The sequence below is a fragment of the Bubalus kerabau genome, chromosome 12 (genome assembly GCF_029407905.1).
Source record: "Bubalus kerabau isolate K-KA32 ecotype Philippines breed swamp buffalo chromosome 12, PCC_UOA_SB_1v2, whole genome shotgun sequence".
Classification (NCBI taxonomy): domain Eukaryota; kingdom Metazoa; phylum Chordata; class Mammalia; order Artiodactyla; family Bovidae; genus Bubalus; species Bubalus kerabau.
In genome coordinates this window covers 85,496,057-85,512,628 of record NC_073635.1, presented here as the reverse complement: position 1 = coordinate 85,512,628, position 16,572 = coordinate 85,496,057, and positions in this window count along the sequence as shown.

Genomic DNA, 16,572 nt, shown 5'->3' with positions numbered 1-16,572 from the left:
GCCGGGGTTTCTGCAGCCAGCCGCTGTGGATGGGGAGTGAGGGCAGGCTGCCCTGAGCCCTCCACCCCGGGAAGTCTTACTGACGAGGCAGGACACCTTGCCCCACTCTAAACTTGTTCTGTTATTTATAGCTCAGTGCCTGGAGAATCCCTAGGGACAGAGGAGCCTGGGCACTGTCCATAGGGTGGCAAAGAGCTGGACATGACTGAGCGACTAAGCACAGCACAGCACAGCAGTCTGACCAATCTAAGTGGCTATACTTACATATTCTGAAGTCAGCATCTATTTAAATGACATTTTAGTTTTTTATACAGTGGTTACGATACAGGGTCTCAAGCTATATTGTATGTGTGTGTGTGTGTGTGTGTCTGTATTCTATTCTTAGATCACACTTGAAATAATTTTTTAGTCTGGATTTTAGCAGTAACCTTACATTCTGACTATTTGAGATATATATATATATATATATATATATATATATATATATATATATATATATATTTATTTATTTTAGGATCAAATAGGGCTTCTCAGGTGGCTCAGTGGTAAAGAACTCACCTGCCAATGCAGGAGAGGCTGGAGACTCAGGTTCAATCCCTGGGTCAGGAAGATCCCCTGGAAAAGGAAATGGCAACCCACTCCAGTATTCTTGCCTGGAGAATTCCATGGACAGAGAAGCTACAGTCCACGGGGTCACAAGGAGTTGGACATGACTTAGTGACTAAGCAACAGCAATGAATGTCACTATAAATATATATATATATTAACACATATCATGCTTATATATTATACACATGTATCTTGTCCATATGGACATAGACCTTACTCTGTTTATAAAATATAAATGTTAAATCAATTATATAGTTCCTCTGATATTGATATTTTGTAATAGATGTTTTTTAAGTTGTTAAACATCAAAAATACCATTATAAATAATCAGCTCCCTACAGGTAATAGATATTCTGAATTACTTGGTTGTCCTCATGTTACTTGTCCCTCATAATAATATCTACTGATTATTCTAGAGTGCAGGTGGAGCACCTCTATCAAGTATTAGTACAATGTCTAGGTAATTGACTTATTTTCAAATATTTCTAAAATAAAATTTCTAAAATCCTCAAGCACAAAGACTTTTAAAAACAAGAATCGATCATTATTTTACCTAATGTGGAAAATTGGGAGAGGAATGACTTTAATATCATATTTTAATGTCTGAGTTTACATATCTGAAATTAATAAAATTAGTGTGATTTGTAACACGTGGTCAGTCTTAGGCTCCATAGAGTAATAAGAGAGCACGGTAAAGTCATTTCTGGCAGATCCTAGCTGCAACCGTAGACTCTTGGGTGTCTTTTAACAAATGAAATAATGAGTGTCAAGCCAGGGATTTGTGGTTCTAGCTCAGTCAGCACATTCCCTGGGGATCCTTTTGAAGAATCTATGAAGCTGTAACAACTCTAATAGAAAGAGTAGACGAATGTTGAAAAGGACAGAGGAGAAAGGAAACACAGGAGGCTTCTCCTCCACTGAGTGAAGGATCCTCCTCATTCAGGAGTTGGGTCTACCCAGGAAAGTAAACTGACTGCGTTTTCTGGTTCTTTGTGCTTGACATGTCCTTCATGTCAGGAAATTCTCCCTTCTAAGCCTTAATCCCTCACACTCAAATTAAACACATTTCCTCATCTGTAACCAGCAAGGAGACAGAACAGATGGTCACCGTCTTCTACACACTGAACCTTCAAGCTTTGTCTTCAGCACAAATGATCTTACTTCACAGACTCAAAATGAGATGGGACCTTGAAGTCATCCCGTCCTTCCTCTGCCTTAAGACGAGATTACCCTTTAACCATCCCAAACAGATGAGCAGATTCATCCTACTTTTAAAAGAGATCAAGAGAATCTAATCAGAAGCCTCCAACAGTCACACATCTCTCTGATGAAAAACCCTCACTTTCAGGAAATCATCATCATTATCATCATAGCGTTTTCTAAACACCCACATGTGCAAAGAATGTTTGTATATTTAGACCCTAAAGGAGGCCCAGGAGGCCTCGAAGAAAAGGTTGAAGAGGAGCCTTCTGCAAAGGGGTGGAAAGACATACACTCCCTTCTGCACATCAGGGCTCTTTTCAGGGTAGTGAAGAAATCAAGCTATGGACACAGACAGACCTACTGCAAACCATCAAAGCGCATTATTTTTTAAGGGACATTCCAGAAACCTCAGAGGAATTTTATATGTCTATTTAGGGAAAAATTATCTTACAGTTAAAGAATATATCCACTTGAAACAAGTCTCTATTAATTTAAAAGCATAGCACTTGCAGGACATAACATTGAATCAGTTGCCTCTGTTACAGAGGAATGCAGGAGGGACGGTCTCTAAAATCTTTGAGTCCTTTCCCAGCCATTTTTGACTCTCCTTTTCATGCCTCTGCAGAGCCAGAGCTCAAAGGCCACCTTCACAATTTTAAAACTCACCACCCAAGGCTGCAGTGTTTCTGTGCTCTTGAACTTCTCTTCCCATCAAGGAATCCTAGTTCCCTGAGAGTTACTGATTCTACTTAGTCTTAATTGAACAAAGCAATTTACTTAGTGGCAATCTTCTCTTAATATACCCTGGAGAAGGGATAGGCTACCCATTCCAGTCTTCTGGCCTAGAGAATTCCATGGAATGTATAGTCCATGGGGTTGCAAAGAGTTGGACATGACTGAGCAACTTTCACTTCACTTCACTTTCTCTTTGATTAGAGGATGCATTGTTAGCTCATATTTGCCCCTCATATGGGCTGGCTGTTGAGGTGGGACCGTTTTCATTCTGCGTGGTCCTCCAGGTTCCCCCCACCTTTCATTGTTCTGCCAGAGAATGGAGCGCAGGGCCTGGAATCCCATCCCTGATTTCCTTCTTCATCTCTGTAGGCTTCTCAGCTACACCCATTGCTCACCTTTGCAAGAAGCTCCGTGTACCTGCAGAAGCAATCACAGCTCAGAGTTCATGAATTGGCAAAGCACCTCCAGATCCTTGAATGGGGCCCTCATAGGATGTGTGTTGCTCCCTAACGGTCTTCAGAGTATTTGCTGTACAAGCAAAGGGGTTGTCTAGACCACAGTTGCTATTCAGCTTTGATTTAGGCTGCTAAATTTATGCTCCTAAATTATGTGCAGCAGCCAATTTAGTGCATCCTTGTAAAATCTCTGTACTATGGGTAGCCGGTACTCCGTAGTATGACTTTGCTGCTGCTACTGCTGCTAAGTCACTTCAGTCATGTCTGACTCTGTGTGACCCTATAGATGGCAGCCCACCAGGCTCCCCCGTGCCTGGGATTCTCCAGGCAAGAACACCGGAGTGGGTTGCCATTTCCTTCTCCAATGCATGAAAGTGAAAAGTGAAAGTGTAGTCGCTCAGTCGTGTCCAACTCTTTGCGACCCCACAGACTGCAGCCTACCAGGCTCCTCCGTCCATGGGATTTTCCAGGCAAGAGTACTAGAGTGGGGTGCCATCGCCTTCTCCGAGTGTGATTTTACCACAGCATAAAATATAGTTACAGAGTCTATAATAGTATTGGCATATCATTCTTTTTATTTTATTATCATAGATATGTCCATTCCATTCCCTAAACTAATTCAAGGTTCAGCATTTCCTGTGTGTGTGTGTGCACTTATTTTCTCAGTACTGTCTGACTCTTTCTGACCCTTTGGATTGTAGCCCATCAATCTACTCTGTCCATGGGATTTCCCAGGCAAGAATATTGGAGCGGGTTGCCATTTCCTCCTGGAGGTTATCTTCCCTACCCAGGGATCAAACCCACATCTCCTGCGCCTCCTACATTGCAGGTGGATTCTTTACCTGCTAAGCCATCAAGGAAGCCATTGACATTTCCACTACCAATGAATAAAATTCCAAATCTTCCAGGGAAATAGCAGACAACCTTATTATTTGATGTCTCTCTTATTTGAAAGAAAGGGAAATAATCCCAGCTGCTCTCATGTTGTCATGTCTGTTTTTTAATTGCATTTCAAAGCAAGAATATTCATTCTCTCTCTCTTTTTAAGATACAGAAACTAAACCTAAGAGGGGATTTCTTAATGCAAAACTGAGTTCTAATACAGTTGTCTCTGGTCCTAACATGTGCATGTGTACAATCATGTAATTAATTTGATCTAGGAATCAACTAAACTAAATACATGCTAGGCCTTTGCTGCTGCTGCTAAGTTGCTTCAGTTGTGTCCAACTCTGTGAGATCCCATAGAAGGCAGCCCACCAGGTTCCCCCGTCCCTGGGATTCTCCAGGCAAGAACACTGGAGTGGGTTGCCCTTGCCTTCTAGGCCTTTAGAATTTATTAAAAAAAAACAACAACTGAGGATCATCTCATGTTTATCTTCCAATTGCAATATGCAGGCTAGATATTTTCATTTCAGGATGAAATCAGTACATTCTCTGCATTTGATCTTGTATTCACTACACAGCAGATATCCTTTAATATACTATAAGAATGGTACAGAGTATATTCTGGATATTTTTGTTAATTAGTATTATTGATTATTATGGATCACTGTTCAGAATATGCTTTGCTCCCACAAACCTTAAGTGCATTGGGTAATGCACAGTGAATTCAATTCAGTTCAGACTCAATCAATTAACGATTAAGCAATTTGGAACAGATAATAGGAAATAGGATGTGTTCCCTTCTAAAGGAGCTGGTGGGTTCATGAGTGCAGTTGTCTTAGTGAGTTCTGTGAGCTGTAGAAATATAGCCAGTTCTTGTCTTTGGGAATCATTGGGTTGAATGAACTCAGTTACTCTATAGTTGTTCAGTTTGTATGTTGTTGTTGTTGTTCAATAGCTAAGTTGAGTTTGACTCTTTGGGACGCCATGGATTGCAGCATGCCAGACTTCCCTGTTCCACACTATTGCCCGAAGTTTGCTCAAATGCATGTCCATTGAGTTGGTGATGCTATTAAACCATCTCATCTTCTGCTGCCCCCTTCTCCTTGTGCCTTCAGTCTTTCTCAGTATCAAGGATTTTTTCCCAATGAATAGGCTCTTCACATCTGAGGGCCAAAGTATTCAGCTTCAGCATCAATCCTTCCAATGAATATTCAGGGTTGATTTCCTTTTAAGATTGACTAGTTTGATCTCCCTGAAGTCCAAGGGACTTAAGAGTCTCCTCCAGCACCACAGTTTGTAAGCATCAGTTTGTATATCAGTTATATACCAGACCACCTGATCTGCCTCTTGAGAAATTTGTATGCAGGTCAGGAAGCAACAGTTCGAACTGGACAGGGAACAACAGACTGGTTCCAAACAGGAAAAGGAGTTCGTCAAGGCTGTATATTGTCACCCTGCTTATTTAACTTATATGCAGAGTACATCATGAGAAATGCTGGACTGAAAGAAACACAAGCTGGAATCAAGATTGCCGGGAGAAATATCAATAACCTCAGATATGCAGATGACACCACCCTTATGGCAGAAAGTGAAGAGGAACTCAAAAGCCTCTTGGTGAAAGTGGAGAGTGAAAAAGTTGGCTTGAAGCTCAACATTCAGAAAATGAAGATCATGGCATCTGGTCCCACCACTTCATGGGAAATAGATGGGGAAACAGTGGAAACAGTGTCAGACTTTATTTTTGGGGGCTCCAAAATCACTACAGATGGTGACTGCAGCCATGAAATTAAAAGATGCTTACTCCTTGGAAGGAAAGTTATGACCAACCCAGATAGCATATTCAAAAGCAGAGACATTACTTTGCCAACAAAGGTTCGTCTAGTCAAGGCTATGGTTTTTCCTGTGGTCATGTATGGATGTGAGAGTTGGACTGTGAAGAAGGCTGAGCACCGAAGAATTGATGCTTTTGAACTGTGGTGTTGGAGAAGACTCTTGAGAGTCCCTTGGACTGCAAGGAGATCCAACCAGTCCATTCTGAAGGAGATCAGCCCTGGGATTTCTTTGGAAGGAATGATGCTAAAGTTGAAAGTCCAGTACTTTGGCCACCTCATGCGAAGAGTTGACTCATTGGAAAAGACTCTGATGCTGGGAGGGACTGGGGGCAAGAGGAGAAGGGGACGACAGAGGATGCGATGGTTGGATGACATTGCTGACTTGATGGACGTGAGTCTGAGTGAACTCTGGGAGTTGGTGATGGACAGGGAGGCCTGGCGTGCTGCGATTCATGGGGTCGCAAAGAGTCGGACACGACTGAGCAACTAATCTGATCTGATCTGATCTGATATACAAAATGGTAATGTGCATGCTCCTGAGAATAGTTTTGCAAGTTAAAAACCAACCACACTTGTATCTCCTTTTCAGGGAAATTTATCCAAGTGTGTGAGATGATTTTAATCCTCATCTATTCTTTGATGTTTTGTCCCATCCTGATAATGATCATGAATGCTCCTGAAGTATAAATACAAGGAGAAGATGATGTGTCTCCTTAATTTAAGATTATAAATGCAGGTGGCTCCCAGAGTTGATGGTAGAATGAAGCTGAGAAACTTCCCTTACTCAATGTCAGCCCTATTAATCAGCATGCTTGGGAATTCCCTGGCAGTCCAATGGTTAGGACCCCACACTTTCACTGACAGTGGCCTGGGTTCAATCACTGGTTGGTCGGGGAACTAGGGTTTCACAAGCTGCACAGCACAGGCAAACTGAAAAATAAGGAAAAAGAAAAAAAAAATCACTGTGCTAACTTTATAGGTCTGCAGAGCTGGAGAGCCAGTAACTCCTGTTTCTTTCTTTTTTTTTTTTTTAATGTACACTTATTTTGGTTCTCACATTAATCATTAATTGAGACTGAGACCATCTTTGGAACAGACTGGGTGATTGGATTATTTTATACATAAAGTAATTCTGAAAATAGAGCCCTAAGGACTTCTTAGATGTCTCTTAAATATTTGTGGTCAGCCAATGTAAGTAGCACAGAAAATCTGTGGTCAGCCAGAACAATCTTCCTTTGTAAGCCCCATATGCTCTTCTTGTAGTTAAAACAAAATCATACCAACAAAACTGTATCTGGATAATTGGTATTTTTACTTAGGAAGAGTCTCAGGTAGGTTTTATAACATTCCTTTGCCTTTGTCCACTTGTTTCAGCCCTTGTCTCAGAAACTGCCTTTGCTCCTTTTACTAACATCTCTTTCTTGTAAAACCTGGATTTGAGCAAGATACCTTTAACTAATCATATCCACGAGGCAGTCAAAACATGGCTTCTCTTCCGCTGAAAAGAATGATATCACAAGCAGATGAAAAAGGCACATGTAACTCTATTTCTCTGAGTGGGTCCCAGTATGTGCCTCATCTTGAATCTTCCCACCTTGAGAGCCTTGCCAACTCAGCTCTCAGACAATTCATGGAAGATGTTGCTGTGAGGCTTCATCAAACACTATTCTACTTCTTGACAGGTTGTTCTATACAAATGCACATACCTGGCTTTCAAAATAGGGTAAACTAAAGCCCACTGAAGAAGAAGAAAAAGACTATTATTACAGCCCTTGAGGAGTTCAAAAATCAATGATCCTGCAGAAGAAGAATAGGCCGTTTATCATTACTCTGTCTCTTTGATGTCAAGGGAAAAAATTGCTCTTAAAATCTCAGCTGATATTAGTAGCTTTAGAATTTACAAGGCACTTGCCTGTTCTACATCCCAGTGAGTTCTCACAATGTCTTTGCAGTCAATATTAATATTGCACATTGTAATTGACCCTTTTGAAAGCTGAGAAACTGGCAGGTCAAAGAACATATGCTATTTTCCCAAGGCCACACAGTTGGTAAGTGATGATTAGGATTCCACCTCTAAAAGACTGAGAGTCAAATCTATTTTTCCATCCATTTGCAATGTGTGTTTTCTAACGGGACATCTATTTATGAATTGAAGAGTATTCTTTATATAAGTTACTATATTCAGAATTTATCTTGAATGTTTCTAAAAAGAGATTTGTACATACTATTTTATTTGAGCAAAATTCAGAGTAAGATCAATATTTTTATTTGCTCACCAGAAACAAGTAGAGGCCCTCTGGGTGAACACTTTTCCAATGAGCTTGTAATTTAAGCAGTAATACTATTCCACAGTATCTGAGATTAGGTACAATTATTGAGATAAGGAGATATACATAGGGTTCTCAATCTTGGCACTATTAACTTTTGTGCTGAATACATCTCTTTTTAATTAATTGCTTTATTTTTGAGAGTGCTGGGTCTTCATTGCTTTCCATGGACTTTCTCTAGTTGTGGCAAGCGAGGGCTAGTCTTTGTTTCAGTGGAAGGGCTTCTCATTGAGGTGGCTTCTCTCGTAGTGGAGCATAGGCTCTAGGGCACGTGGGCTTCAGCAGCTGCAGCATGTGGTCTCAGTAGGTATGGCTCATAGGCTTAGTGGCCCCTCAGCATGTGGAACCTTCCTGGACCAGGGATCAAACCTGTGTCCCCTGCATCGGCTGGTGGATTCTTATCCACTGGGCCACCAGGGAAGCCCCTGAGTAAGTCTGTGTCACAGGAGGCTGTCCTGTGCATTGTAGGGTTCAGCCATCCTTGCCTTCTACTTGCCAGATGCTAACAGCACTCCAGGTTGTGACTCCAAATATCTCAATATGTTGCCAACTCAGATGATTGGTCCTTCACATTTTTGTACATCTTGCAAAGTAGGCACTGACTGCCCCTTTGTTCTGGACACTCATTTTGTGGATGTTTGTAGAACAAACAGTTTTAGAGACGAGAGATGATGTCTCCCTGTGGAGCACAAGGTAGACATGTTTACTCCTCATTGTAAAAATTTAAATTCCCTGAACTCAAGACTCTCTGTCCTGTGAATGCTGCCCCCATCTGATCCTCTCGGTGCTGTCCTGAGGGAATTAGCACCAGGGAACCAGCCTAGAGTGCTGATCCCATGGCTAATACTATCACTGGGGGTGATAAACCGTCCTTCATCTCAGACCAGGTGTCTGTCTCCTACCAGCATCCAGAGAACTATGGCAGCCTGAATTTTAACACTGCAATTACGTTCTTCCACTCTTCACATTTCCTGAGAATCTGTCCTTTGACAAGGATGGGTGATTAAAAGCTGATTAGTTCTCAGAACGTTTTTGCATATATCACTTTGGTGTACTCATTGATGATATCACAAGAAATGCCTTTTTTGAATCTATCGAATGGGCATTCTCAAGAATGTTGTCCACTGTATCACATCCATTTTCCTCTTTATATTAGCATATTGTCATTATAAAGGAGAAGCTGTCTTTTGCCCAAACAACAGTTTTGTTTCATCTTGGCATTTTTATCCTGACTACATCTTTTAGGAAATGAACACTTCCTTTTTCAGTCAAACTCTAGCAGCTGCATAGTATCATTTGGTAATAATGTTTGGTGTTAATCTTACTACTGATTTATTATTTTTATACCTTTAAATAATTGGACATCTGGGGAAATAGAATTAAAAAAAAATAAGCCAACCTCTTAAAAGGTTCACATAACAAGTCACCTTGGAACAGATTTTTATTATTAATGGGGAAAAAAGAATCACTTGAGTGGTTTCCTTCAAACAGCTGTCCCCCACCAAGGGGATCAGAAGATCTTTTGTCTTTTTCCTTGATCCTCTGAGTTATCAGGTAACTCAATTACACAAAGGTGCAGGGATCCTCTGGGAGAAAATGATGGTGATCCGATCACAAAGTTTGAGAAAGTGATGGAATAGACTGAAGAGGGATTTGGCAAAGTTTTCCAAGAATATGTCCCAGGAGCTTCAGGAAAACTCACAAGGAGTGTAAGAAAAGCCTGGTTTAACACTTGTTTTCAGCATCTGATATTCTTTGTTGTTGTTCAATCGATCAGCTGTGTCCCACTCTCTGTGGCTCCACGGACTGTGCCACATCAGGCTTCCCTGTCCTTCACTATCTCCCAGAGTTGGTTTAAACTCCTGTCCATTGAGTCAGTGATGCCCTCCAATCATCTCATCCTGTGTTATCCCCTTCTCCTCCAGCCCTCAATCTTTCCCAGCATCAGGGTCTCTCCCATTGAGTTGGCTCTTGGCATCAGGTGGCCAAAGTATTGGAGCTTCAGCTTCAGTATCAGTCCTTCCAATGAATATTCAGGCTTGATATCCTTTAAGGCTGACTGGTTTGATCTCTTTGCAGTCCAAGGGACTCTCAAGGGTCTTTTTTAGCACCACAATTCGAAAGCATCAATTCTTCAGTACTTAGCCTTCTTTATGGTCCAGCTATCATATCCATACATGACTACTGGAAAAATCATAGCTTCGACTATATGGACCTTTGTCGCCAAAGTTTAGGAGAGTGTAATTCTGGTTCACAATGTTGCGGATTCTGGGAAATCTGAGCACCAATCTTCTGGTGTGATTATCTTATTTGACATATAATGAATAAGCATTTGAATATAAATTTTAAACATTTTCATCATGGAACCCAAGTATATGACAGCTTTTAGCCTGTGGGGCCAGAAAAGCTGAGTAACCTTCATATTGTGACTGGCAGCCTCAGAAGGCACAGCTCTAGCAGGTAAAGATGAAAAATTCTACTTGTTAACTGCATGATTACCACGGAATGAGTTGGCACCGGGGTTCTTGGATATTGTGGATCTTTGTTCCTTTCATTTGTTCATTGATTTTTTTTTGAGGGGAAATGGTAATAATATCAAATAGGGAAAACAAGTGGATTAAGATTTGTTATTAATAAAATAGAAGGAACATGATAATGAAGAGTGCTATTTTAAAAATGTCTACCCTATTCTCTCAGCTCTTTATTCATTCTTTCATGTAGGTTTTGAAAAACTCCTTTAGGCTTTTATGCATCAGGTTGGTGTTTTCATCAAATGTATCTATTAATATTATTGGAGAGGGAAATAGCAACCCATTCCAGTATTCTTGCTTTGATAATTTCATGGACAGAGGAGCCTAGTGTGCTACAGTCCATGAGGTTAAAAAGAGTTGGCCACTGCTGAGCGACTAACACACACACACATCCATATTGTTAATATATATTCACTGACTTTTATATATTTGGACTGATGTTAAAGATTTTGGTTAGCAAATCTGGCCAGTGCAAGAATATATTATCTCTATTCTAAAGGTAGAATGTTATTATTCATGATTGTATTGTTACATAAGGTATCTGGAAAAAAAAAATCTTGATTGTAGTGATTGATACCTTCTTAGAATGGATTCTTCTGTAGAAGCACATCCAGAGACCATGATATCAGAGTTGGATGATGGTTCTAATGCACAATACAGAAACACTGTCATATTGGCAGTCGTTAATGATCCCTACTGATAGGAAACAACTAAAGAAAATAAAGGATGAAAAATGACTCCATTTAATTCGTACTTCTGGGAAATTCAGGTAGGTGTTGAAGTCATTTTAGGTCCCGGGCAAAGTACCAAATGGTAAGATCTATTATCTTTTTTTCATTTTTGTAAGCCTGAAATATATAGTTTTTTAACTGCTCTCTTTATGCATTACATTCAATCAGGAAATAGTCTCTTGGCTTGGTTTTTGAGATGGCAGGGCAAAAAGCATTCTGGTTTGGGTGCTCATGGTGCTGTTGATCACCATCTAGGTCAAGATTCTGAGGAACAGACATTTAAATGGTCATTTCACAGAATGTTAGGCTTCCCAGGTGGCACTGGCGGTAAAGAACCCATCTGCCAATGCAGGAGACATGAGAGACGTGGGTTCAGTCCCTTGGTCAGGATGATATGCTGGAGGAGGGCATGGCAGCCCACTCCAGTGTTCTTGCCTGGAGAATCCCATGGGCAGAGGAACCTGGTGGGCTAAGGTCAATACGGTCACAAAGAGTCAGAAGTATTTGGGCTTCCCTGGTGGCTCAGACGATAAAGAATCTGCCTGAATGCAGGAGACTGGGTTTGATCCCTGGATTGGGAAGATCCCATGTGGAAGGAAATGGCAACCCACTCCAGTACTCTTCCCTGGAGAATTCCATGGACAGAGGAGCCTGGAAGTCTACTGTCCATGGGGTCCCGAAAATTTGGAAATGGCTGAGGTACTTTCACTTTCTTTTAAAAAAATGTAACATTTTCTGAGAAACCTAAGTTTTCTTTGATTTTCACTAATTATTTTTCTGTACCACCCAACTATTTTATCAGCCCTCAACTGATGAATGCTTATATTTATAGTGAATTTTCAGTATTAAACAACTTAAACTAGTTTTAAATGACCTTTGTAAATCTACTTATATAAACAACAACACTAGTAGTAAAAATAAAACAAAACAAAGCAAAACTAAAAAAGAATCTTTAGTGTTTGGATCTGACCCAAAATGACTATTAAAGTTGTAAATTTTCCCATTAAACTGATAACAATGTAAGCAGTTCTATCAATGGAAATGCTGACCTACTTCTGAGTAATAACGTCCTTTCCAAATGGCCTTTGATATGTTGCCTCTACTTTTTATGAGCCTGAGTGTATTTTTTGATTTTGCGGAATGTGTTGATACATGGTGCCGAATTGGAGGCCTACCCAAACCTAAAGGGATCCTTTGCTGGCACTAGCCGCTACAGTATTTTTCTACCGAGTAGATTGCGCTTGCCTAAGATAACCTTTCTCAGTAGATGTACAACCTGAGTGAGTTGTCCTTCTCCATACACCGTGAGGGTCATAGAGCTGTACCTTCCATTGTTTTTTTTTTTTTTTCTGCTTTTCAGGTTTTTTTTTTTTTTTTAATGCCCTTTATGATCATTCATACTTGGCCTTCAGTCCGTAACGGAGGACAGGAGGGCCAGAGCAGTTTGCCTTGATGCAAAGGGGAGCTAGTGACTGAGCCCCACAGGCTTCTGATCAAGCGGTAATGCCTGCCCTCCCAGTGGTGGCTCTGTTGGTAGGAATCATCTGAGTTTGATGACGTGAGTATAATGACAGCTGCCTGGTGTCTTCTTGAGAAAGATACATTTTGGAGGCAAATAATAGGTAATTATGTCTTTCGTATGTGAATGTCCTTTAACCTCAAGAACTTCCGTCTGCTGGTTTTTAGAACTTTATGGCTTGTCCCTGCCAAAACAAGTTATTGTTATGGATTCCAAAATGGTGCCATTTTTAATTTTGCCATACCCTTCATGTTTATTAGCCAGCATTCTTCTGTAAAATTTTCCTTTTCTTTAGAAATAGACATTTTTATCTTTTAAAGTTATGTACTTAAGGCATTAAAATATTTTAAACATATGGAACATTTTAGAGAAATATATTAAAGTCAGATATTTTTTATAATTTCTGTGAACATAGTATTTTGGTAAACATAGCTAAAAATACATGTTACATGAAATTATAATATATATTATTATATATAATAATATATATATATATAATTTGTTTCCTTTCAAGAAAATTTTGTTAAAAGTAGAAAGAGGTAAAATCTCCTGTGCTTGAGTTTCAATTTTCTGTTCATGCTAAGAAATGCATGGCTACAGAAATGAATTCTTCATTCAATCTGCCAACCTTTCTTGAAGACCTGTTATCATCAAGGTATGGTGTTAGCTATGAATTTGATATAACTTATGTTTTCTTACCTCTACTTATGAAATAGGACTGTCCTATGAAATAGGACTGTCCTCTGTCCATGGGGTTGCAAAGAGTCAGACATGACTTTTATGTCCGATAAAAGTCGGACATAGTTAAAGAACAATAACTAAATGAAATAGAACTTTTTAAAAGACATTTTTTAAGATTTCATATATAACAAAACGCAGATGAACTTCTCAGCATTTACGAACAGAAATAGACTCACAGACTTAGAGCACAAACTTATGGTTACCAGCGGGGAGGGTCGGGAGAGGTATAGACTGGGAGTTTGGGATGGACATGTACACACTGCTATCATTAAAATCGATAACCAACAGGGACCTGCTGTACAGCACAGAGAACCCTGTTCAATATTCTGTAATCACCTAAATGGGAAAAGAATTTGAAAAAGAATGTATTATAGGAGGCTTTCCTGGCGCCTGACTGCTGAAGAGTCTGCCTGCCAGTGCGGGAGATGTGGATCTAATCCCTCGGTCGCAAAGATCCCCTGGAGAAGGGAGTGGCAACCCACTCCAGTATTCCTGCCTGGGAAATCCAGTGGACAATGGAGCTTGGTGGTCTATAGTCCATGAAGTCACAAAGAGTCTTATACAACTTAGCAACTAAACAACAACGACAGCATACGTGTGTGTGTGTTAGTTGCTGAGTCATATCTGACTCTCTCTCTATATATAGCTGAATCACTTTGCCGAATGCCTGAAACTACCACACACTGTTTATCAATGATATTCCAATATAAAATAAAAATGCTAAAAAGTACATTTATAGTATTATATATACACACATACCATATATGTATACACATATATGATTTTATATACACATTATACAATATATATATATACATATATATATATATATAATTTCCTCGATAATTCATATGGGCTGAAGACCAGCAAACACTCAAATCTCCTGGTCACAGGTGACCACATCAATAAATCTTTTACTAATGAAATATAAATAAATCTTAACGTCAAAACTCAGAAACTCCTGTGAGTTTCAGATGATTAAATATAGTACATAATATACCTAAAAGGCTGGTTTTGTTGTTGTTGTTGAGGACTGATCATTTCCATGGAAAATTTTCTTCTAAACCTTCAAAATGTAGTTTTAACTAACAAAACATAAAAAAAAAACACATGAAAAAGTTTTCCGCATTCTGCATTCTAGGACCTTTTTTCCATTAGACTCACATGGCAGAACTTTGTTAAAATATCATTCTAAACATAGAGGAAATACATCATCTGTTCTTCAGTTATCTGGTTAACTTGCTTTTGCTTAGAATTTGAGAATCTCTTGAATGAATTACAATAATTTACACAGCCTAATCTAATAAAGAATATTTGTAGCATGTGCAATAATGAAGATGTATTCTTTGAGGACTTTTACAGAGATATAAACACTTGTTTAGTAAAATTCTTATCAAATGTAGCAGATGGAGATAGCCCAGATTCTGGAGGGAGAGACACATGGCCTTAATTTTCACTTCAGCATTTATTAGCTCTAGGATTCAGTCAAGTTGCATAATTTCTCTGAACATCGGTTTTCTCCTCCATAAAGAGGGAGTGGTAATGCATGCAAGTATTTTGACACGCTATTAAAATCTGGAAATGATGTGTGTAAAGAGCCTGATACGTAGTAGGTGTATGAATCAGGTTTCTCCCCAGTGGTGGAATCAATTAGATGTGTTGGGCTGGCAGGTCTGAGTCCTGCGAGCAGGCAGCACGCTGGACCAGGAAAAGCCGGTATTGCAGCTGGAATCCCACAGCTCCTGGAGGCAGAGCGCCATCTTCCTCAGGAGTCTTTTTTCTCTTGGTCTTCACATGACGGCCTGAAGCCTGTCTATGTTATGGAGGGTAATCTGCTTTACTCAGCGACTACTGATTGAAATGTCATCTCACTTTAAAAGGGCTTCCCTGGTGGCTCAGCTGGTAAAGAATCCACCTGCAATGCAGGAGACCTGGGTTCGATCCCTGGGTTGGGAAGATCCCCTGGAAAAGGGAACGGCTACCCACTCTGGTATTCTGGCTTAGAGAATTCCTTGGACTGTATAGTACATGGGGTTGCAAAGAGTCGGATACGACTGAGCAACTTTCACTCACCTTAAAAATGCCTTCAGAGCAATGGACTGGTATGTTCCATCAGCTTTCTGGGGATGGTGCTCTAGACAAAAAGTGGAATGAAAGTCACTCAGTTGTGTTGGACTCTTTGCTATCCCATGGACTATAGCCTACCAGGCTCTTCTGTCCATGGAATTCTCCAAGCAAGAATACTAGAGTGGGTTGCCATTTCCTTTTCCAGGGGTTGAACCCAGGTCTCTGGCATTGCAGGAAGGAGACAAAACAGCACATCAAATAAACCATCACAATAGAGCTGCATTGAAGGTACCTGCACTTGTTGAAATAGCATAGACTTCTACTTACAAAACCTGAATACTTATTGGAAGGATTGATGCTGAAGATGAAGCTTCAATTCTCTGGCCACCTGATGGAAAGAGCCGGCTCACTGGAAAAGACCCTGATGCTGGAAAAGATTGAAGACAGGATAAGAAGAGGGCAACAGAGGATGAGACGGTTGGATGGCACCATTGACACAATGGACAAGCGTTTGTGCAAACTCTGGGAGATGGTGAAGGACAGGGAAGCCTGGTGTGTTGCAGCCCATGGGCTTGCATGGAGTTGAACAAAAACTTAGCCACGTAACAACAACAGCAAAAGACCTGAGGTCCATCTGGGGGACCTCAGTTCCCTGCAGACACGCTACTTCTACCTGGCAGTTGCTTGGATAATGTCCCCTATTGGCTTCTCTTGCCTTCTGCCTTACTGTTGCTTCATTGATGTTTCCATATCAGTAGCAGCGTTTAGGCCAAGGGTGTCCCAAACCCTCCAAACAGACAAGGCGAGTGATACCTGATCCCATCCACAAGACAGGAAGACACCTCTTCTCCGTTCTTTGTGTTCTACTTTGCCCACCTGTGCCCTAAAATAGCACTTTGTATTTGCCAGGGACTCATATACATCTACCACAAAAATA